Source organism: Rhipicephalus sanguineus, chromosome 11, assembly GCF_013339695.2.
Source record: "Rhipicephalus sanguineus isolate Rsan-2018 chromosome 11, BIME_Rsan_1.4, whole genome shotgun sequence".
NCBI classification, from domain to species: domain Eukaryota; kingdom Metazoa; phylum Arthropoda; class Arachnida; order Ixodida; family Ixodidae; genus Rhipicephalus; species Rhipicephalus sanguineus.
Genome location: NC_051186.1, coordinates 67,817,460 through 67,841,298, shown reverse-complemented (window position 1 = coordinate 67,841,298; position 23,839 = coordinate 67,817,460). Strand labels below are relative to the sequence as shown.

Here is a 23,839-nt window from a genome sequence, read left to right as displayed (position 1 = left end):
ATGACTGAGAGTCATATTACAGAGAAAGACCAACAAGCCAACCTAGGGGACTACTTAGGCCACTACACGTGTAGTGATCACTTATTGGAACGAGACATCAGAACTTCCAGTATAAAGTCAAGTATAAGCAACTGCTAGAGATAACTGCACTATGTTATGGCTGCTCAGCCCTAACTGTTGAACTTCAATCTTTGAGCACTGTACGTAAAAGTTTGTGCAATTTGACACATGGGTATAACGGCTATCTTTCAAGGCTACAGCAGTCTGCATCACTCTTCAGACACTGCATCAGATAGACAAGCGCTTTGCCTTTCTGAATCGCAAACGTGAAGCGTAGCCTTCCACACAGTGTGAAAAAACTTTCAATTAATTACCTGCATCACAACTGAAAACATCCAGATGTTCCTTGCTACAGACGAACCAGTCTACGACACAAGAACTGATAAACCAAGTTACGGTTCTTGAAGCACCCAGACAAGCACATTCCACAACGAGCACTTTGTGCAAACAAACCCTCTCTTTATTGAAACACAAGTTAACAAAGGCCTTTCACAAAGCACAGAAAAAAAAATCGGGAAAAATTAAATTACATGAAATAAACGTCGTCTCGCTCCTGGCATGACCAGCAGAACATTTCCCAGCTCGAATGAAACATGCAATCTCTCCATGTTGCACTGGAATACGCACTCTTGTAAATGCTCGCAGAAACATGTTAGCTTGCCACAGTAATGCCAAAATTAATGAAACAGTTGCTGCGCACGGTGTTCACGCTAGAACAACGTTACTTGCCCAAACCAACGCCAGGCAACACTCAGATTGCAATGCCAACTCATGCGCAATTACTGAAATTTTTCAAAAGCCAAGCATGGAATGAGCAAAGTAACATCTCTCCAATGCATCTGATATATTGAAATCGTTCGTGAGATGGTGTACGCTGTTGTGCCCACAAGCTATCGCAAAAAGCAATCGTGAGCACAGAAATGAAGCTCAACCGCTCGCTTAATGGTGAATTTCAGGCCGCACGCAGCACCAAGATGAACTGTTTCCGGCACGTTTTCAAACCTAGTCGACTTCAAAATTTGGTGCCGTGATTACCTAAAGAAAAATACCGGCTTAAAACATCAAGCTACACCCAAGGACCATGGAGGAAGTTCAGTTTGCAACTTACAACTACTTGGATCACAACAGGAATGGGTGTTTTCATGGGAACTCATTCTGAGCACCAAATGCCCATTACAAAATGACAATCCTATCATCGATCATCTCTAGCAACCTTACAATGCACTTGTTCAGTTTCTGCAAAGAAAGCACTCCCTAAACATTGAACTTCAATCGGTAAGTGTCTACATGTTTGAAAAAAAAAAAAAACTTTCCAAGGTCTTATTGCTCAAATTGAGAGCGAAAAAAATGTTCCTTAGTTTACTAGAACAGACAAGATTCCAAATGCGTCAGCACAGTAACTTTCCACTAACATTCAGATAATGCACAGTTACAGCCACACCCCTTTATGGCCTTACGACAGTAATGAGGCAATGAGGAAGCCATTCTTTCACACTTACAAGCCATTCTTCACAAAAGCTGTAGCTCACACGCGAGTGACAGTGAAGAGAAACCATCGCGCACTTCGATTCTCATACATTCCTTCATGCAAAGACGGTCCGAATGTAACAAATCTTCACAAATTAACCCTAACTGTTTGCCAGGAATCAAAGAGGGAAAGAAAAAATGTTCGCGAACCAGGTTTTGGTTGGGCAAATGGTCGCAAACGTGCATCTGAACTTGAACTGTAAAACATTTTGCTAGAGGCTGGTTCCCAGAACACCAGTCTTCGATTTAAACAGCTCAATACTGCTAAGCCATGAAAGTACTGACTACTTCGAGCGTAGTGGTTGCATACCCAACCTTTGCAAATGACATTGCATCAGGTCATCAAGCTCTTCCACAATCCAGAATTTCAGGAGGAGGTCATGAAAATACGACAATATTCACGAAGGACCCAAATACAATGGCACAATGGGGCACAGAATGCTCTGATGGTCTTCTTAATGGTCAACATTAGGTCTGAAAGCACAAGGAAGCCTGGCAAACAGCTTTTTTTTCTTTCGTGGGTACGGAGCCAGTGCTTTGTGCTTTTGAAAAAATCAAGGGGGTAGTCTGCTTTGGAGCTAATCGGATACGAGTTGCATTGTCAAGGTGAAAAATTTTGAACCTTCTTTTAGGCTGACGCAAGCTAGTGATTCACAGTCATTGAACCGTGTGTTCTGGCATGAAAATTGGTGCAGCAGCAAACTGTGACGGGGTTGTTGGGCCTCTCCGCAGGTTTTGCATTTCACATGAAACACACTCGGCAACGCTTCGTCTAAATGTCCATCTCGACTTTGTTTCAGCACCGATACTCATCGGTAGGAGAGCAAAATAAAAAAAAATATCCAACACAAAGAGACGGGAAATGTTGAACGCAAGAAACTTCTTTCTCTCCAGAATTTCGAAAATGCTCGTCAAAGTGGCAGGTCAACGAAGCACTGGTCGCGATCACACAAACTTTTGCCCGCCCCCTTTCCTTCTTTCTCCCCAAGAAAAATAAGAAAAAAAAAGTTGACAAAACCACCCCCCAACAGAGACGGTCGCAAGTCACGACAGGTACAGGATGTCGTAATGTCCCGGCCTGTACAGCAGGTGGATGCGGGGTTCACGGTCTTCGGGAAAGTCGTGGGTGTTGACCTTGCCGCCGATGCCGCGGTCCATGTACTGGATGCGCACACCGACGCCAAGGTTGCGCGTCAGCGAGATGACGTGGATGTGGTCGCTCTCCTTGTACATGGGCTCCACTTCCTGCGAGTGGACACACGCGACATTACGAGCGTCTAAACCAGCTCTGATAATTTTTAACATTTCAAGTAAACGCGTGCATCGATTTCAGAATGCCGTCACGATCAACAACGCCAAACGCAGCAGCGCTACAAGCCGTGGGAGCGTCACAAATTCCGAGAAACAATCCCCTGTCCTCCTCTCCGGACCTTTCGGTAATCCCCGGCATCTGCCGTGGCGTCAATCGAGTCTGGTCATGTCATCCACGAAGAACCTGTTTGCCTGCTCACAGGTACGCACGCTCACCTCTCTTCCTCCTGGCACAATGAGGAGGAGCACTCTGCCAGGAGGAGAGACGAGACGACGAACGGAGCATAGCGAAGGAAAGAGCGAAGCGAGCGAGGGCCTCTTTTGAATCATCAAACGCTTGCTACTCCGCTACTGCGACATCGTTTGGAAAAATTCTCATGGCTACATGTTTGTTGAAGACTGCACACAACTGCAACACCACAACTAAATTTCGACCTGTGGGTGGTTTAGGGGCTCTTTAACCCTTTACAACACAGTGTGTACATCTGTACATGCGACTAACTTTTGCCATTTCTATGCACTAGTGGCGGGCAATAAAGAGACAACACTGAGCTAATGGTAAATTAAACAGTTGTCTTACCGAAAGTTTTTATATATTATTTCTGGGTGAAATACTTTGCTAAACACAATCGCTTTGGTAAAGGCGGTGCAGTGTTTAAACGAGACGCTCAACCCAGGGTGTTCCAGCAGGAATTTCAAAAGGTTTTTTTAATATTTTGGGGGAATACAGTCGCCCCAACCGTTTATTCGGACACTTAAAATACGGACATGCTCGTTTTATTCAAACACCTTGCCGCACCCGTCACTCGTCCCATTGAAGTAATGTTAACTCACGACGAAAATTCGGATGCCCCACAGTGCGCCGTTCGATTTTTCGGACTCTGGCTGGGCTGATCGAGTGCGACGTTGAACGCCATGACAAGCCGTCAGCAATGTTAACAATATTTTGCTAGGTTGCCAGAACTGAAATGCTGCACTGGCTATAGCTGGAGATCATGCCAGTGTCAAATACATGCAGAAATTGCCGATCTCGAAGGCTATGTTTGTTGGCTACGCCTAACGGTTGCCTTTTGGCTTTAGCCAGTCAGTATCCATTGAATGGCTATTGCGGCCAAACAGCAGGCCAAGCCAAGCCGAGATCAAGGTCAGCTCAGTGCGGCGTTTGAGGTGAACGACAGCGCGTACGAGTACGACGCAGATCCTAACTCTACAAAAGAGTACGCCAACAGAAGCACTGCAACATAGCCCAACGTCGTTCCCGTTTGGCGTTTGAGGTTTGCTTGTCAGACGTTTCGTGGCTGGCCTGATCTGCGTCCCGAGCTTTGTTTCTCACTCCCTGTTGTTGCTTGGCGTGCGAGGCCTGATCTGCTGAAGTTGCTCTGACGCCCCGTTTCCAATGCACGCCGTCGGAACTAAAGAAACACAGCATTACAAGGCCTGACAATGGCGAAAAAAGCAATGATTATTCACAAGGTGGAAGGCGGCCGACCTCAATCCGAAGTTGCTGGGTGTTTTCGCCAGGTGGGTGATTCAGATCATCTGTAGCTACTTGAACCAGCGCATGTGGACAGTGACTGCCGTCACGACTTGCCTCCCACACCACAGCCATCAAATGCAGATTTAGCGTAGGCCGTCGCAGTGCTATTGCCAACCCACAGGAGTGGCCAAACATTGGCTGAATACAGGCAGACTAGGTCGCGTGTAAGCGTGCATGTGTACAGACGCACATTGACAAGTTTTTTCAGCCGCTGGGTCAGTACAGGTGCTTTTTTGTGGTGAATCTTTCTTTCGAACTCCCGATTATCGGAATGTTCGGCGGTTCCCGCCGAGTCTGAATAAATGGTCAACGACTGCACTTGCTGTCAGCAGATAACTATTGGATGTAATTTGCGTGGGCAATTGATGAATTCGTTGTATGAAAAAATATGGCATGACTAACTCTCAGTAATTAGATAAATATGTTGTAATTTCAAAAACATGTGCTATAGTTTATTCAAACTTTTCTACTCGCTTTAAATTGAGTCTCCAGAACCTTCACATCAAATTGTAGATTTTCAAGCATTTATAGACAGTCGATAATGCGAGTCACAGAGTTAAAGGAACAGACAACGCTGAGAATACGAATTGAGATAAACGCACTATAGAATTATTGTCTACTGTATGGACTAAAAGGAGCCACGTTTCTGGTTAACGCAGATTTACATTTTTATTTCATCACACAAAATTACTTTTGGCGCACGTTCTCCAGCATTATACAAGCTGTGTTAGCCTCTAACAAGTCCCTTAATGAATAAAAGAAAGAGACCATTCCTCTTGCCAGCTGGCATAGCCAGAGTCCAGTAAAATTTGGTGATATGTTCCTGCTTAGTCTGATTTCCCATTGCCCCGCCACGGTAGTCTAGTGGTATGGCGCTCGGCTGCTGACCTGAAGGTCGCGGGATCGAATCCCGGCCGCGGCGGCTGCATTTTGAGGAGGCGAAAATGTTTGAGGCCCGTGTACTTAGATTTAGGTGCACGTTAAAGAACCCCAGGTGGTCGAAATTTCCGGAGCCTCCACTACGGCGTCTCTCATAATCAAATCGTGGTTTCGGGACGTTAACCCCAGATATTATTATTATTATTTCCCGGCTCCTACGCTCACAAACGCAAAAACTAAAGTAGCCCAATAGAGCTGTGTGTTAAGTGTTCCGGAAAATACGACTGTTTGGCGGCCATGTTCAGCACTGTGGCAAACTGTGGTCATAAGATACGTTTTGCAGCTAAAAAATCTCATTCAGGTGTGCAAAAAGACCCCTCCGTGTACTTATGAAGCCCTAAATGGCAGACTGCCGCGGCGACAGTGGCTTCTCCACAGTGCCCGATTTCCCCCCTCCGCACCTTCTCCAATTTGCTTAATTTATCCTCTTCGTATCTTCTCCGAATTACTTGGTCGTCCCCTCTGCGTTTTCTCTGAACTGCTCGATATCCCCATTGCCTCAACTCTCTGTCAGCCACACACTGATCCAAAAGTAGGCGGCCACGGTGGCCATGAAAATTTTCAAAAGGCTTTCAAAAAATATCTTTTCTGCAGCACACTGGTTTCGTTCTGTGATGGCACCTCAGCATGATTTCGCTGAGCACTGCAAATCCTTCATCCGCAGCATGGCACGTACATACGCACTCGTTTCACACACTCTTGTTCGGACCCCATGACTGCAACAGCCGGGAGAACACTGCGGAGCTAACAATGCGGCACAACGAATAGATGCTGTCGAACACCTCCAGTCAGCAACGTTCGGTATGAAACGAGACCTGCAGAAGCGCGCATGCCGCTGCCACTACACAACACACCGCACCACGTAACCATAGCAACGCCGCAATTTGCCCAGTGCGTACGGCCGATAAGGCGTCATTTCTCCACACTTTTCTCCCAGAGCGCGTTCGTTTTCAGGTTGCTCCGCCCACCACGCGGCGCATTCTGATCGCCGATGCGCGCTCACTGCCATCTTGTGAGGACTCGACGCATTGCAACGCAGGCACTAGGGACTCACCTTCGGTTGCCGTTACGCTTGGCATTATTATCTTCTAAAGCCTGTTCTGCCGTGCGAGATGGCGTCATTACGAATGCACATGTCTCAAGTTGGAGGGACATGGCACTTAAAAATGTTAAAAATTTTTTATTTTTCATGATTTTGATGATGAAAACGTCCTGATATGACAGGCCATCGTCTTCTAGTGCACCTAAGAAACATGATATTATGCCTCTCTTTTGCAGCAATCCTGAGTTTATGTACAGTAGAATCTGTTAATTCGGCCCCCCGTTATTCTATAATTGTCATCCCCCACCCTCCCTTCAAAAATGTTTCATAGCCCTATGGCAACAAACATTCGCTAATTGATGCAAAATTGCATGCGCACTGGTAATTGGACTGGAGGCAAGCCAAAAGCGGCAAAACTGAAACTGCGTCTCAGAGGCCATAATATTTATCGCATTGCATTTCCTTTGCCACACGTGCAAACTTATGGTCTCCGAGATGGGCTCCGGCAGCAACAGTGCGCTGTCGACGCCTATCGCGGCGCCAAGGAAACTGAATTTTTTTTGGAAAACTTATGAAAGGGTACACAAGGTGGCGTTTTGGAGCACGCATCGTCCTGTCATCGGCGGAGAACAGATAACAAAGAAACAAGGCCTCCGACGGATAGCGTGCGGACCTGCCGAGTCAGTTGTGCTTTTCTTCCCCCTCTTCGGTGCGTCGCGACATATCGGAAGTTTCGGGCACGGGGGGGTGGTGGCCACAGCAGTGGCGTGATACTCACCCTGCCGCAATGTTGGAACCGGCAAAACGCGCGTAGTGCGAGGCGAAGGACTTGGCAATTAAAGTGAAGATACTAAGGCACTCGAAGACGGGCTTCCAGAGAAGAGGTGATGCGTCAGTTCAACATAAAAGGAAGCACGCTATCGACTTATGCGAAAACGAAGGCTCAAGTAATGAAGCGTTTGAGGGCGAGAAAATTTCACGCCGGACGAAAGCGATTACGCACCGCAGCCACCCCACACTGGACGAAGCGCTGTGCAGTGGATCGTTACTGCACGCAAGTCAAAGACTGCCGTTGAGTGGACACTTATATGCGCGCAAGCAGAGAGGTACGCTCTACGAATGAACATAGATTCCTTCAAGCATTGGAGGGTGGCTTGCGCGTTTGAAAAGAACGGCATGGCCTCTTGTCAAGACCGGTGCGGGAAGAGGGGTGAGGTGGACGAAGAAGTTGTGGAAGACTGGCAAAGCGTGCAGCTTAAAGCCCATGCAGCAGCCTAAAACTTGAACGACATTTTAAACGCCGACAAAAGAGCACTTTTTTTGCTGCCACATAAAACTGTCACTTTTAAAGGGGACCCGTGCACCGGCGGCAAACGAAGCAAGGAGCAGTAACGGTGCTGTTAGCAGCAAACATGACTGGACAGAGCGGCTTCCAATCTGGTTATCGGAAGGCGCTGAAGCCAAGGTGCTTCTACTAAAAAACACCTCCCCCCGTCGAGTACCATGTGAATCGGAAAGCGTGGATGACCTCTGAGATCTCCCGTGTTTGGCTGCAGGATCTAGATCGACGCTTCAGTGCCAAGAAACGCACGGTGCTCTTCGTAGTGGACAATCGCAGCGCACACTGCACGTTTCGAATCTGGAGGCAATACGGCTTGTGTTTTCTTCCACCCAACACCACTGCAGTCCTTCAGCTATGGACCAAGCATCACACAGTACGTAAAGAAAATGTACCGCACTCAAGTGTTGCAAACATTATTCTCTGCATGGATCGGAAGCAGCCATACACATAACGCTTTGAGTGCGATACATATCTTGGCGCATGTGTGGTCCAATAGCCAGCACAAGTTGTGGGGAACTGTTTTCGTCACAGTGCATTTGTGCAGCCGAGGCTTCAGAAAGCTCAGAACGCAGCCCAGAGCCCGCAGCGCCAGAAGGAGAGAAGGACTATATGGCGTTCCTTGGCTGCTTCCCTCCAAAGTGGAGCTTGCAGATTACGTTAAAGATGGACGGCGTTGTCGCCGCGGTCACATGAACAATGACGAGATCAGTGCTGCCCTCGGTGAGACGGATGCGCGGCCCAACGAAGAACCGTGCGATGAACTACGCTCGTGCGTCGTACCGCAAAGTAACTGCGGACGCTCTCGCCGTTTTAGAGGAGTTTTGTTACGATGTCCCAGGAAATACTCTTGCGCCAGAGGGTTTGTCACATGCCCGCAAACTAGTCCTGGCCGCCCAGCGTCCCCAAAAAAAACAAGCATCCCGGACACCTCAAAATAAAGGTATGCGATAAAGGAATTGAAAATGTGTGTTTTTGTTATGCATTCGTCATTCAACATTCCAATAATTCGGACATTTTTTTTCACTCCCTTGAGATCCGAATTAACGAGGTTTTACTGTAGTAAGTGATAGGTGTGAGCAGCTATGTCCTCGATCTGTCGCTCTTAGGGCACTATCATTTTCGCGAGATTTGCATCGTGTTGTACCGCTATGTTACACGCACTGTGCAGAGGTGAGCTGGTTAAGCGGATGGCGGTTCATGGTTGTTAAGAGGTTGTTAGCGGGTCATGGACGAGGCGAGTCGCACGTGATCTTGCAAACGTATGTGACCCAAATGCATCTGCAAGATATCACTTCAGCTCTTCAGCAAAAATGGCCCCATATTTCCAAGTGGCAATGCAGAAAGAACCGACGTTTCATGCGGCACGAGTTTCATTTGCAGCCACGACGGCAGCGTTTCTTTACATTTACACTGGCTATCCTAGATTCGATTTCACAATCTTCAGGCATCTGCGGGTTGACTCGGAATTTCCACCACGTGACCACAACGTTGTTTCCTGTCAGGACCAGAACTGGCTGACCTCTGTCTGCCAGCGAACTGCCAGAAGTCCATAAATCAGAGAGCCCCACCATGTTTTTTGAGAAATAAATGTTTTTTGCACATGCACCTGAATGTGGGCTTGTCAACCTCAATTTTTTACTGGGTTCGGGTCATCCACTTTCCCGAAAGGTATGTTTATTTTTCGAATTTTTTCAACAAGATTCTACTATACATGAGGGCTTTGGCCCCATCGAAATGAAGATTCACTCCCCATCATAGCAAGAGGCATGCACTTTTCCTGCAAGGTGAAAAAACACACAAAAAGACTTGCCTGCTTGCAGACTCCTGGACAGTCCGCTGTCCATCGATAAAGCTCTCAAAGAACGATGCTTCTTCTGGAGCTGCCCGGATGTTCAGCAACTGCATCATCGACCAGGTGCAACAGAATCACTAACATGCTGGCGCACGTGACACGCGGAGAGTGAAAAGGCGTGGCAATCTCAAGGGGGTATGGTACAATAAATGGGTTGTCTTGGATTCAGCTTTATATCTTAGGAACTGTTCCATATGTGAAATTTCGCATGTTGAAAATGCCGTAAGAGAGGGACTTTCCAATAATCTTATTTTGCTTAATTATAACTTGCATAATTCCTCAAAGTTTAGGTTCAGCTATTTGGAACGGATTTAAGTATAAATTGAGAAAAATATCAGCTAAATCGGTCGTATAGTTTTTCCAGAAAAGGTGCATCAAGTTTCAAAATTTTCAGAAAACTGATGGTGAGAAAAACGCACTTCCACGTTTAAAAACACCGTGGAGGTGCTCACAAATAAACCAATGACTACGCTACATAAGCATCCCCGGTGGGAAAATTGATCAGAACTTGTGAAAATGGCAGGAAATGAATATATTAAACCAATATGGCCACTTTGTTACAAAGAATACATACACACTGAAACAATTACGGAAAACATGTGAACAAACACTTGATTCTTATCTGTCAGAAGGCATGGTTTTTGGCGCCATTTTTACGGGGCTTCCGAGCGTTCCTACACGCTTGTTCATGCACAGTTTTGGTCCTTGGAGTGTATTTTTTTAGTAATGAAACTAAAAATTATGTTTTTGGTCAATTCACCCTACCCTCCCTTTAAAAGACTGACAACCAATTTTCTGTTGAAACCGTTCCCTCAGTGGAGCATAAGGCTAAATAGTCGGTGTCTCTCATGGAATGGTAATGCATTAAACACTGCGAAATGTTTTCTATCGGAACTTTTTAATCTGCAGCGTCTACAAAGTCATACGGCAACACACGCTGCAAACTGGTAGATGAGAGTGATAGCGATCATAAACCGGCAAACAGGTGAGACCCTACCAATCAGGCCTGTGTTGTAGTGGTTCGTGTTCACATGCCACGGTACACTGCATGTACCTCGATACGGTTTTCCGGTTCCACTAGTTGCCACAAAAGCAGCGCCAACGCCTTTCAAGAGAAGCTTTCAGGCCTCACAAATGGCGTTGTGGGTTGGCCGCAAAAAAACCTGGCACCCAATGCTTTCATGAAAATTTTACGCTGCCATGATAACAACTCCCTGCTGGAAGAATTTCACCACAGAACTTTTTGCTGGGCTTGTTGGTGCATGTTACGAAAGAATAAAAGTGAACGAGATGAACACAAGAAGCTACACGGACAAGCGCTTGCACTACGAAACAAGAAACAATACTAAGAATTTTTCAAAAACAGGATGACAAATCAGATGCTAGGCCCTCCAGCAGAGTTCAGAGTGCCTTACAAAATAAAAGGAATAAAATTCATCCACCAGTATTTAAGATATCCGCTCCCTGAGCTCAGTAGCATGCCAAAAAAAAAAAGGCAGTAATGAGAAAACTGCTCTAAAGTTTTGTTGGGCCTTTCTGTACAAATAGCTCACATAACCTTATTTTTTTTTTTTTTGCCATTGTGAAGTAGAACTGAACTGTCCAGAAACAGCCCATTTTCCCTCAACAATTGAACAGTGGAGTGCATTGTCAGAAATGTTTGCTTTTTGCCCACGACCGATTTCCTCTCTGCATTTGTCATGTGATATTATCACCAGTCCCTGCCATTGCCCATGTTGGGCTGCAGCATGAGGAAATAAAATTACTGGGGGACTTAGGTCCTTCGTAAGAGTACCACACGCCACATTTCAAGCTCCCTGCCTGGTGAAGCACCTCATCGGACGCCTTAATAAATAAAAAACAACAAATTAATAAATAAATAAAGGCAATGGCTTGACTGTGGCCACACACCTCATGTACACTACAATGTAGTCTGAGTAGCCCGGTCGTTGAAGATCTTGAGCAGGTCCTCCAGGCTGATGTTGTTCTCGATCCTCTTCAGAACATCCATGAACTGCGGACACACAAAAAGAAAAGCAAACACAACGCGGTCAAAAAGAAAAAGAAATCTACGCCTTTCTTCATGCCACTCCTGGACGAATGTACTAGCACAGCCATGAAATCTGCACACTTGTATGGAACGCTACAAACTTACACGCAATGTGAAATGCTCACCAGCATGACAGATTTCATTTTATTTTACCACGGCCCGACTGAAAAATCCCGTGAGCACTGTCTTACGGCTTCGCTATCGAGTTGAACGCAATGGTAGCGTGTCTCCGTGGTTAGCGCCACTGCTCACCACAAGGGGTGCAGCAAACCCTGCCGCAGCTATAGGCATTTCTGCTTGCTGCTTGCCGAGAAGGACGCGAGTGCATGCTCACGTCTACTTTTGCATGGACCACAGTCACGAACGCAACGGCCTGGTCGCATCGACAAACACGGCGGTGCGGCGGGAGTTGGAAACAGATACACTGCGAATGCCGTTACACGGAACGGCCCCCCCCCTTTCAGTCCTGCTGTGATTTTACCTTTCGCTGTTGCAGAGACGTGGACCTCATCTGTGCAGAGACATACGCTCCTGCAGTGCCATGGTCAAGCTACACCAATCCTTTGTCTACTTTTGCACGTAATGTGCACCTAAACCTGATGGAAAGACAAGAATTTTCCAGCGATAGCAATGTTAGTGTCCACGGCTGCGGTACCAGGTTACTGTACTTGCTGCTGACCCGAAGGATGTGGGTTCGCCCGGTCGCGGCAGTCGCATTTAGATGAAGGCAAAATGCTAGAGGCCGCGTACTGTGCGATGTCATGCGCCAGTAAGGGTGGTCACGCCGCACACCCACCACCGGATTGAACTAACTCCGCCATAAGGGCTTCGCATCTAAAAACAACACTGAGACTGGGTAGAGAAACTAAATTTCTCCAACGCGCACCCAGAGACTGGTACACAAGTGCTTTTGCTTTGAACACTCTACAATGCAGCTGTCGAAGCTGGGAATCCAACCCGAGACCTCTTGCGAGGTAAGCACAACACTACAGACCTCCCTGAGCCACCTCGGCAGACAAAACTGGTTGGGTTAACAAGCATCACACCGACCAGCGCTCACGCGACATGTGACTTACGGTGTCGTGGAAGTCCTCGATGGTGGCGCTGGAAGCCGAGCGAGACCAAGACCTCCTTGCTGTTTTCGGCGACTTTCTTGAACCTGAGTGACGCAAGAATGCGAAGAATTAAAATCAAGTTTTGAGGTTTCTAATTCTAAAGCCACATCTGCCATATATTACAGAGCAGACTTGGTGGAAGGCAAAGTAATTTTGACCCCCGGCTCTTCCATTAACACGCACTTTTTGTTCATCTCCCACTAATCCTCCGCGCTGAAGTGGATAACAGAGTTCGTACAGGTTTCCAACAACAGAATGGAAGTACTTATCGAAGATTTTTTAAGAACGCGGAGCAGCATCCCAAGCAGATTCTTTTGCAACAACGCTATTTCCAAAGCACTATGGACAACATCGCTACGGGTGTGCGAATATTCGGAATTTTCGAATATTTTTCGAATAGTGTTTGCTATTCGATTCGATTCGCACTGGATTTTACTATTCGAACTATTCGACTTCCCAAAACAAGAACAGTCCAACGTCCGATTGAAAGTGACCCTTTCAGATTTTCATATGCTTCACCTTATACACCTCTCGTATTGCAACAAGCTGCCTTTCAAGCTCCGTTATGGTCGAACTTCGCCAAGACACACCTTCACGTCCGATGGAAGTATCCCTAGATTTTTCAATATGCTTCACCTCATCACACCCCCGTGTTGCAGCAAAGCTGCCTTTCAAGCTCCGCTACGGTCGCAAATGTATTACTCAAAAGAAACCTTCTGTTCCAACATGGAGATGAAAGATGTGTGCGCAGAGGGTGGGGGCTCATTAATGCTGTTTTGGACCAAAGAATTTGGGAAGGAAGTCCAAAAAAATCGGAAGACGAAGCTTTTTAGCATCCAAAATTTCAGAGTTCTTATATATCGACATCTACGAGGCAGATTTGGAACTCCGCACTTCAAGGGAGCAGACCCTTGTCCGCCACATCAGTTGGGCTTCCACAGAAACTGGAAGAGGGGAGAGCTGAGGAAATGGCATCTTTGCCTATCAGGTGTAAAGTATTGTCAGCAACACTTTGGTGGCACCAAATCATGTACTAAATACAATTCGGCCTCTACATTGCCTCATTCATCCTTGATAGAACAACTGAACACCAACCCGCAGCACTTCATCAACCTAGCAATAAGAAACACCTTTCATGTTGCTATTTCATAAGAATATGCTTAGGAATGCTCTCTAACTTTCTTTCTGCAATTTCGCTGTCGAAGTATTCGAAAAGTATTCAAGAATATATTCAAAAATATTCGATTCGATTCGCACTCACCCTTCAATATTCGAATTCGCTTCGCACCCAAACTGTTGCTATTCGCACAGCTCTAATTATCGCCCTTGAAGTGCAAGAACTAGATCAGAATGTCAAATTTTTGATCACTTCAGGTTCCTAACATGTCCCAAGTTGACTACATAAATGCAGCTGCTGGAACATCTGTTGTACAATAAAAGCGCATTAATTTGGATTTAACGGGACTGGAAAAAAAAATGTCTGAATTAACCGAATGCAGAATTATCGAACGTATCGAGAAAACAACAAAACAAATGTCTGTTACTTCAACACACTTTCATTTTCTTGATGAATGCTTAAATCCTGTATTTTTTGGGCATAAGAGCAGAGAAAAGCCTCGATATCGTCATCCTGCGACTTCGTTCTCAACGAGACCACGGCGAAGGACTGCCATGCTTAACCCCTTGAGGGTTTTCTCCTCACATGTACGGCAGAAGCTTCCTGGTACCAAAGGTTTTTCGTCGTACATGTACGGCATAGCATTTATTTTTAAACGCGCGCCTTTTTCGATGATTTCTCTTGCTTGGCTTGTGCTGCCACACTTCGGGAATACGTGGAATTTTTTTCACGTGCCGATGTCTCTCCGTTGTATTTTTTTCGTGCTTCCCAAAACGGCGCCGCCTGCTATCGCTTGCCCATCCGAGCGCGTTCGTGGTGCAGCTGGTTTAAAGTGCGTGCTTTTTTCGATCATTTCTCTTGCTTTGCATGTGCTGCCACGCTTCGGGAATGCGTGGAATTCTTTTCATGCGCCGATGTCTCTCCATTGTTACTTTTTTTATGCTTCGCAAATCGGCGCGCCAACGCGCTGGCTATCGGTTGCGCAACCGAGCGCGCCGCCCGCTGCGCAGTTGGTTTCAAACGCGCACCTTCTTCGATCATTTTCACTTGCTTGGAATGTGCTGCCATGCTTCGGGAATACATGGAATTTTTTTTAATGCGCCGATGTCCCTCCGTCTTTTTTTTCGTGCTTTCCAAAGAAGCGTGGCAGCTTTCAGTTGAACGCGCGCGCACGCTCTGGCTGGTTTCGGTTTTGTCCTTCGCGTGGTTTTCCGCTTCTTGTGCCCGCAAAGCTGATGGCTGTTTGGTTTCTAATCTCTCAAAACGTGACCGCTTGTTACTCTCTCGTTTATTGCTCCCCGGGGTGCGATTACATCTGTTTTTCCGTGCGGCGCCAAATTACACAAACGACGCCGCCGTGTTGAGTTTCCTGTTTTGGGGCCTCGGAAAAACTAATTACGTCTTGTTGGTGATAAGACGAAGGATTACTGTAATTTTTTCACTCATTGTGCTTTCCGGACGGGCGCACAACCATAGAGTTTTCTTCCGTGCGCTCACTGATGCAGTTCGCTTACGCTATGGAAGCGCGCACCGGTTGCTTTGCTGCCGGTGAGTCGAGCAGCGATTCTTCTGATGCAAACTATTCCCCAAATGCCAAATCAGAATCTGATTCATTGGATTTCAGTTTGTCAGATGAGGATTTTTTAACGAGTTCAGACTCCGATGACGATCAAGAAGCGACATCTGAAAAGCGTGTGCGGCGAGCCATGCTTCAAAGACTATCGTATACGTTGCGACGAGTTGCTTCGAGCGAGGAGGCCAGCGTAAGCACGGCGAGTGGCAGACCGATCGCAAGCAGAACCTACGGCAGCGGGAGCTCGCGCAATAGCTACTCTGCTCGAAAGAGCTGTGAAGGAGAAACTTATGGCGCTGGCTCATTTTAGTGGAAGTGGCTACTAGAAGAACAATTTGCCTCTTTTGTGTGCAATTTTGATTGCATTTCGTTACCTCCTTCATAAATAAACATCCAATTTTAACTTTAAACTTCGTTTTTCTCAAAACACACTTTTTGGCAAATTTTTAAGGGTGCCCCTCTTGTTTTTCGCACTTCTAATGCTTGGATCTGCATGAAATTTTGCCCCAACTTTTCTCTAAGGTCTGAGGAGTGCAGTTATCTCCTCCAAATCTCAATATTATTTATGCATATTAAAAATATTTAAAAGGTAAACATCTACTGTGGTCTGAAAATATGGACTTCCCATGTTCGAATTTTTCACGTCTAGTAAATTTTTTGTATGCACTTTCTGGATAGTTTTCGGCACTCTACAGTTCAAATGGAACAATATGAGCCATCAATTGTCAAAATGTGTAGAAGCTGAAGGATCGAAAAAAGCGGGGCTACAAGGCCTATGTTTCACACTTTTGTCATGGTGCCGAACAAAAAGTATGCAACTTGCAAGAAAACTAATTAGATATTTGAAATCAGCATAAACATCTCTACAAACAGGCCAAGTTTCATCACTCAAGGGTGAATATTATCTTCGAGTAGCATCTCCCCTTAACGCTATTGTGTTACAACATAAATTCAGTGAATCCTTGCATATCCATTTCCTGAACCAACAAAAAAGGCAAAGTGAAAGCACGTGCCTTGTGTACTCCTCCTTGTCGTTCAACAGGCTTTCGAGGTACGCGAAGCTGAATCGCGCGGAAGAAGCAGTTGCCGTCCGGCCGTGTCTTGCGGATGTGGCTGTACTTGCTGCGGAGGTCCTGCACAGTCACCAGAGAGCGAACCATTTCAAAATTACAGCACATGAAGACTGTCAACCACACTATTACGACACGTAGCTTGAATCCTTCGAAAGTGCCTCGTATGATTACGGAACCTTTAAAGGAGGATGCTGAGCATTAAAACATTTCTAAAATTCTAGGTCAATTTCTATGAAACTTGCCGAGCTTATGCATATTTGTGCACACATTTCAAACACACTTAACCTCGATATAACGAACGCAGATAAAACGAAATATCGGTTATAACGAAGTAAATGAGGAATAGTTTGCAATACATACAGTGTTAGGAATATACCTGTATAACGAATTTTCGGATATACGAAGTTATGTTCGTGTAAGATGTAACCTCGTCATAATGAGGTTTGAGTGTAGGAAATAACTTTTCTCGTGCAACATATAGTTTTTAAATACCAAGCATTTCAAGTGGTTTTTTTTTTTTGTGAGCAAGGTTTTTTTTTTCTAAACAGAATTACGAAGTAAACTGGCATGTCACAACAATTTAGAATGATACTACTGTATGCAATACAACAAGAATGGATGTTCTAAACCCACTTGAACAAAAGTTTTGGTATGTTTAACATTCGTGAGTGACTCAACGTCAAGCTGAAACTTTTTTTTACACAAGTGAAAGGCCCATTCACCAAGGACGGTATGTTGGGCTCGATGGCATTCCTACAAACTTCAGCACATTCACCGCTATTTTCGAGGGTAAATTTAAGCTGAATTCTTAGGTTATCACAGAGTTCGGTAGTGTGCCACGGGTAGATGCGAAGGCACAATAGAATTTACATTGTGCTGAGCCTCACTACGGGCCCCACTTAATCAGGGCTGTCCTTGAACAGATTTTGGGCCGAAGCTTCTCTCTGAATAAAGAAGGCAATGCGTTTCAACAAGTTGCTACAAGGAGCTGCTCGAGAAATGAACCTTTGCCCAAGTGAAGCTTGTAGTCACCATAGGCACACAGCCATGAAAGTTTTTCTCAAGAAACACAAATACTATCATCGAAGCACTGTTTATTGCTTAGGTAAACAGGTGGCACTGCCAACTGCTTTAGCGAGTCGAGATGGGTTGACTGGCATCACATTCTAGTGCCAAATTTCAATAGCGGAGTTGTAGAAAGGGACGAGAAGAGAGCAGAGTGGTCAGGGAACGAACGGGCGTTAAAGGGGTGGTGCCACCATGTTTGTGGCTTGCGCGTTCTTTCTGTAAGCGTTTCCTATAGCTCCAGGAAGCATGATGCACGCACCAATTCATGTATTCTCGCTAAATAATTTAATATAGCCCTTTGATGCGGACAACTTTCGGTTTCGGTTTCTGGGCGCCGAGGTTGGGCAGTGACGTAGAAGTGTAGGAGGCTTGGTCACATGACCACACAAGGCTGTGACGCACTTCGCCAGGAAGCGATCGAAACTCGGCGAGTGATGTAGCAACCGATGCTTTACCGGTACTGTGGTGAACTAGAATATACTCTAGTTCACTACAGCCGTACGTACGTTGCGGAGGTGGCAAAGGTCCGGAGGTCACTCACGTCACTACAGCAGACCTGGTGTGACGTCACTACAACTTTCGTTGCCTTTCCTATACATCTACGTCAGAGTTGGCGCGCTAGATGGGCTTCGATCGAGAGAATGGGCATTTAGGTACACTTTGGAAGCGAATTAAAATATATTCCAAACGTTTGCTGTGTCCGACCCTTCGTGTGGAGTGTCCTTGCATACAGAGGCAACCCACAACAGCTTGTTATAGCCTCGAAATTTGATGGCACCACCCCTTTAAGGGCATCTTAGTCGAAATCAAGAAGAAATGGGCGTGGGCAGGGCATGTAGCGCGTAGGAAAAATAACCGCTGGTCATTAAAGGGACACTGAAGTGAAACAATGAATCAGTTTAGACTGATAAATTACTCTGTGGAAACTCTTATTGTCATTATTTCAGTGCCATTGGTTCATTAACAAGAGAAAATCGATGTCGAAGTTTCATATTTAAATATTGCGCCAGAATCTCCGACATGACGTCGGGGTTTTCAAACGCTTTCTTTTTTTTGCGACATTGGTTCCACAAAATATCCTGAAACTTCATGCTACATCTCTGGCCCATGCAGCGGATAACGTACCGCATGTTGACCTGCTGAGAACTAAGTTGGCCCTGGTGGGAACCGAAAGGAAGCTGAGCGGGTTGTGACGCGGTGACGGCTAGCGATGTTGGCATGCCCATTTTTCGGGTATCTATGACATTACGGCGATTGGTGCTGGAACTTCAAGACAGTAAACTTACAGCGCGAGGACACCAAGACAAGAAAGAGGACAACACACTTGCGGCTGTGTGTCGTTCCCCTTCAACTTCAAGGTGGTGTGGCCACCCCACATTTTTCTTTTGCGCGTTTTCTCCCTTATCAAGCGCCTTCTCGCAGCAAGTGGGATGATTATGGTATTGTGAAAGAGGAATTTACAAATACGAGAGCGTAAAAGAGTGGCTTCCTAGAAAAGGCAAGCATGCGAGGAGGAGGCAGATAGTTAAGTGGGACAGATGAGATTAAGGAGGGATACTGCTCTTTAATCTAAAAAAAAAAAAAAAGTTATCGATTTTGACGAAACCTTGCCAAGTTCGTGTATACAGTAGACCCTCATTAAACGGAACTTGAAGCTACCGTTTAACAGGAGTTCCGTTACTGAGAGACAAACGAAGCGCAGAATTCAAGTATGAACCAATTGTATCAGGGAAAGTTGTTCCATTTAACACTTTCCTGTTACGATCAATTACGATCAAGATATTTCCGTTTATTGAAAGTTTACTATATTTGCGCGGTGATTTCCCACTACGCAATTATTTTTCTAGCGCATGATGTAGTTTTTAAATATGTAACATTTGTGCTTTTGGGAGCAAGATTTGTCCTGAATAGAGAAGTTGCAAAGTAAATCAGCAAATCAGAATAATCTGAAATTAGAACCCGCGTGCAATAGAACAAAAATGGATGTGTAAACACAACTGAACAAGAAGTTCAACATTGAAGGATTGGGAAAAACTGACGAAAACATGAAATTGTACTCGGAAGACTCGACCGTTCCGATTAAACAGAGCTTATTTTACGTATTTTTTAACAGTTCGCTGTATTTTTAGTGAATTTTCAGCACACGGCGGCCAGGCGCGCGAGCACGCAGCTGCGACGATACATTCACCAAGGCGCATGTAGGGTGCACGTGTTCCCGTCCTCGTCTTCCTTTCTCCACCTCTCCTTGACATCCCCCTCTCCGCCTTTCACAAAAGTGATGATGCTTTACCCCCAGCCAGAACCATTGTCCGCTGCCAGTGCTGCTCGTTGTGGTTCTGAGAACCATTGCCGCTAGACGCGGCTGTTTGTGAAAAACGTATTAAATTCATGATTTTCCCTCTAGTTTCTGCCTGCAATGAAGGTCGTGTCTATCGATTTCAGCAGCCAAGCTTTGAATATGGCTGAAAATCTTGGCGGCAATAATTTTGTTCAGTATCCCTTTAAACGAACGAGTGGATGTCAATCTGGAATTTCAGTCATGAATGTTCAACGTGGCATAAAATTTTGTTCAAACGGGCTAGAATGTCCATACCCATTTTCTTGCACAACAGTTCTCATCCCAGATTATTGTGATATGCCGATTACTTTGAGACTTTCCTCAGTTTAGGAAAGAATTGTGCTCCCGTAAAGCATATGAAATCTTGATACTTTAAAACCTACACATTGAACTGAAAAAAACAATTGCGTACTTGAAATCAGTCCACAAATCAACATAATATCAGCAAGTTTCATAAAAACCAATGAATAAAGAATTTTAGAAAAAGTTCAAAGTTGAGTGTCTCCCTTAGGAAGCTCGTGGGGATAACGTGGCTGCAGCAAGCACAGGTCCGTGTTAATTGGTGAAACAAGGGAAGAAGCCTCTACCCTGAAGTGGGCGTAGCCAGCTGATGATGACAACTATCAAACAAAAACACCTTACCTTGACTTTCGTTGCTGGTAGACTTCGTCGTCTCGGGCGTACTCTTTCTCGAGGATGGCCAGTCTTGCGTCGTGTCCACCAACGGTATGCGCTCAGCAATCTGAAGAGCGAGGCGTCGCCGCAAAAGCGTGCATTACAGACAAGCATTAACTCTGCAGAACACAACGAACCGCAATCGTCACGCACACAGAGAGTAGTGATAAAGTAGGTCAACTCGGCAGTGAATTGCTGTTAACGCAAGAAAGCACAAGACAAAAATACAGGTTGCAGTTTAGAGAGAGTTGCCAGTACCGCTTATAACAAGCTGATCTAGGCTTCTTTCTTAACTGAGTAGCTTGCAGAATTTTCTAGTCACTTGCTGCATTTTCTGAGCTTATTCGCTATTTTCCTACAAATATAGGTATTTTAGTGCTTGTCAAGTTCAGTAATAGTGCATCTGTTAATGACACTGTATAGCTGCACGTTGATATCAAACATACACTGGAGAAGTCGACAAATACTGCTACTCATGTGCTGGTAAATATGCATTAAACAGAGCGGAGACCACACTGGAGACTATGTTAAAAAGTAAATACGTGCTTCATTCTAGATGCACATATTTTCAATTTACAAACTAAAGTTATTTTTTATTCTTCCCATCGTATCTGAGCAACTTTGGTATTGCAAATAGAAACATTCCGAAGAATTAGAAAATTAAAGTTCCGCTTCTTATGATTATTTGTTAGTTAGCTCGGTGGCATCTGGCAACTCTGGTTAGAGATGTAATGACTATTACTCTGAGGGGTAAAAGCACATGCCTTCAAGTTCGTGTGAGAGGCCACTTTCAGAAAGTGTACAAGAAACACACGAATGGCCATCATAAGTGGCACTGGCCAACGCTCCCGGCATCCCACATACAGATATGACCAAGGAGGTGGATGGGGGAAGCTAATGCTGCACGTAGCGCAGTTGCTAAAAGTATCGCACGCAGAACATTTAGGTTGCAAGTTTTGGTCCCCCACCAGCGGTGAATTGCTTCCTTGTACCTATTCCTTTTCGGACATTTGATAAGTACTAATATCAATTAAGTACTACAAATAACACCCCCTACACCTTTCTTGGCATAATTAGACTGTGCCCAATGAAGAAAGAGGCTTCTCAATTCAATCCTCCTTTGGGCTGTTGATTTAACCGTCGCAGCTGGGATCGAACCCGCGCCTTTTGGATCAGCAGCACTGAGCCACCATGACGAGCTCGATTAATGTTACCAACAAGGTTTATAAGCAAACTGAACCCACTCCTTGGGTACAGGAGTGTCAACAGCATTTGTAAACCAGCAATACCCTAATACGTTTCAAAAAACGCTGGCACTGCCCAGGAGTACACGAACAGTTTTGTATTTTGTGCCCATCGAAATGCAGCTGCTAGACTCACAGCAGGTCCGTAGTGTGACGTCACAGCCCATACATACAGCAGTGTGTAGCCACTAAAGCACTGATGGTTTTACAGCCCCGCATGTTCATTCGATACAGCAATGAATTCAGCATCTTCATCTCAGCGAGAATCTATTGAAGCTTAGCCCGATCTTCTCCATCTCGAAACGAGTCTGTTTAGCACTCGTTTAAAAATGTATCGATCATGCAGTTGCAATAACAGCTACACTGTAAAGGCCACTTGCTCCAGCTAAATCTTCATAAGCATCGCTACAAGCACGAAGATAGCACCACTTCCCTGAAACATGGTTTTTGCTTTTTAGCATCGGGACAATTTTGCGATGAGACAGCCACTGGATCATTATTCATTATGATTTACACTGAAAGTGCATGCTATTTTTTAACTATTATTACTTCAATTCATAACTGCAGCCACATATGACTGCCCGTCTCTTACCGCTAGCATGAGTTTCAGAGAAATCTGGTTTTTAAAGAAAATTCGTTTTAATCGTGTACATGCCAAATTAGTCGAATTACTGTAAGAGCATAAATTTTTAGTTAAACTTGCTAATGATGGATACACTTAGAACGAGGCAATGTAGAAAAGTTGGGTAGGTAAGCCTCAAGAATACCACCAATGAGATTTGAACAGGAACGTAATAAATATACTTCATAAATACATCTAGGCATGCCCTCACAAGCGTGAACATAATAGAACCTCGCTTGTAAATTGGCAAGCAAGCACGGCTTTTAGTGCATTAAAAAGTGGGATTGATGTGTTGTTAAATGCATACAACGCTTCCCCAACTAAAGTAATTAGCTATTTTGCTGAGAAAAACCTGTTCATTTCGACATACACCAATAACTCCCCCACAACGAAGTTAACACAGCTCTTCAAAGTGGTGGGCTTCTGCTCTAACGCACAGAGCTTTAAAATTTTGCACGTAGGCTTTGGGCACGCACGCTATTTTCGAAAAATTACGTGCGTACCCTCGTAATTAGCGTATGACGCATGCGCATCGGCAACAAACGCGAGGCTCTGGTACCCATATCGTACGGGAGCACGGTAACGATTCAGAAAAATGTCGGTGCCGGCTTCAATTCAAGCAGCCCATTCGCTACACTCCACCGCAAGTCATTGTATTTACCGCCAAAGCTCTTCATAAAGTAACGACCCTATGAGCCCGTAAAAAAAATCACCTATCGTAGCCGGTCCAAATGTGCCGGCTCGACTTAGCGGCGATATGCAAAATACGGAGGCTGAAACTTGAGAGGCGTCAGCGAAAGTGCAAACGACACGCAAACTCACCTCACGTTCAATCTATTTCTCCTGGGCGAGTATCGCTTCATCGTGATTGATGTCTGAAACAAAGAAGAAAAATACGCGAGTTTGTCAAAATTTGGGTGCACGACCCGCGTTCACTTCGAAACGTAACGCTTCGCTTTTCCACGGGAAATCGCAACGCGCGAAGGAAGGATATCTTGGTTCCGATAAAAAAACGAGTCCACGGGATATCAATCGTGCGAGAACCGAATCAAAGACAAGTATCGCTTCGCAGCGAACGACAACAAACAAATACTCTCCCCTCCCCCGCTACCTCCATCCATCTCGTCAAATGGAAGCGCAAGATTCAGGCTTAGGAAAGCCGATACAATGGACGACCAACGCTAGGAGCTGCGTTCGGCGTCCATCTAGCGCTAAGGGCATTTGAACTGGGAAGCGACACACTGACAGAGACGGTAATGGCCAGTTTCAACGTACCCGATATCGCGTTATTCGAGGGCGATTTGGTGCGTCCTGCGCACATCGGTCAGCCATGTTTACGTTTGAAGGATTCATT

General features: G+C 45.4%; 1 pseudogene; it reads right to left on the bottom strand.

Annotated features, from left to right (window-relative positions):
* Positions 1-495: 495 nt before the first annotated feature.
* LOC119375103 (ubiquitin thioesterase OTUB1-like) lies at positions 496-23,817 on the bottom strand (annotated as a pseudogene).
* Between the last annotated feature and the right edge of the window lie 22 nt (positions 23,818-23,839).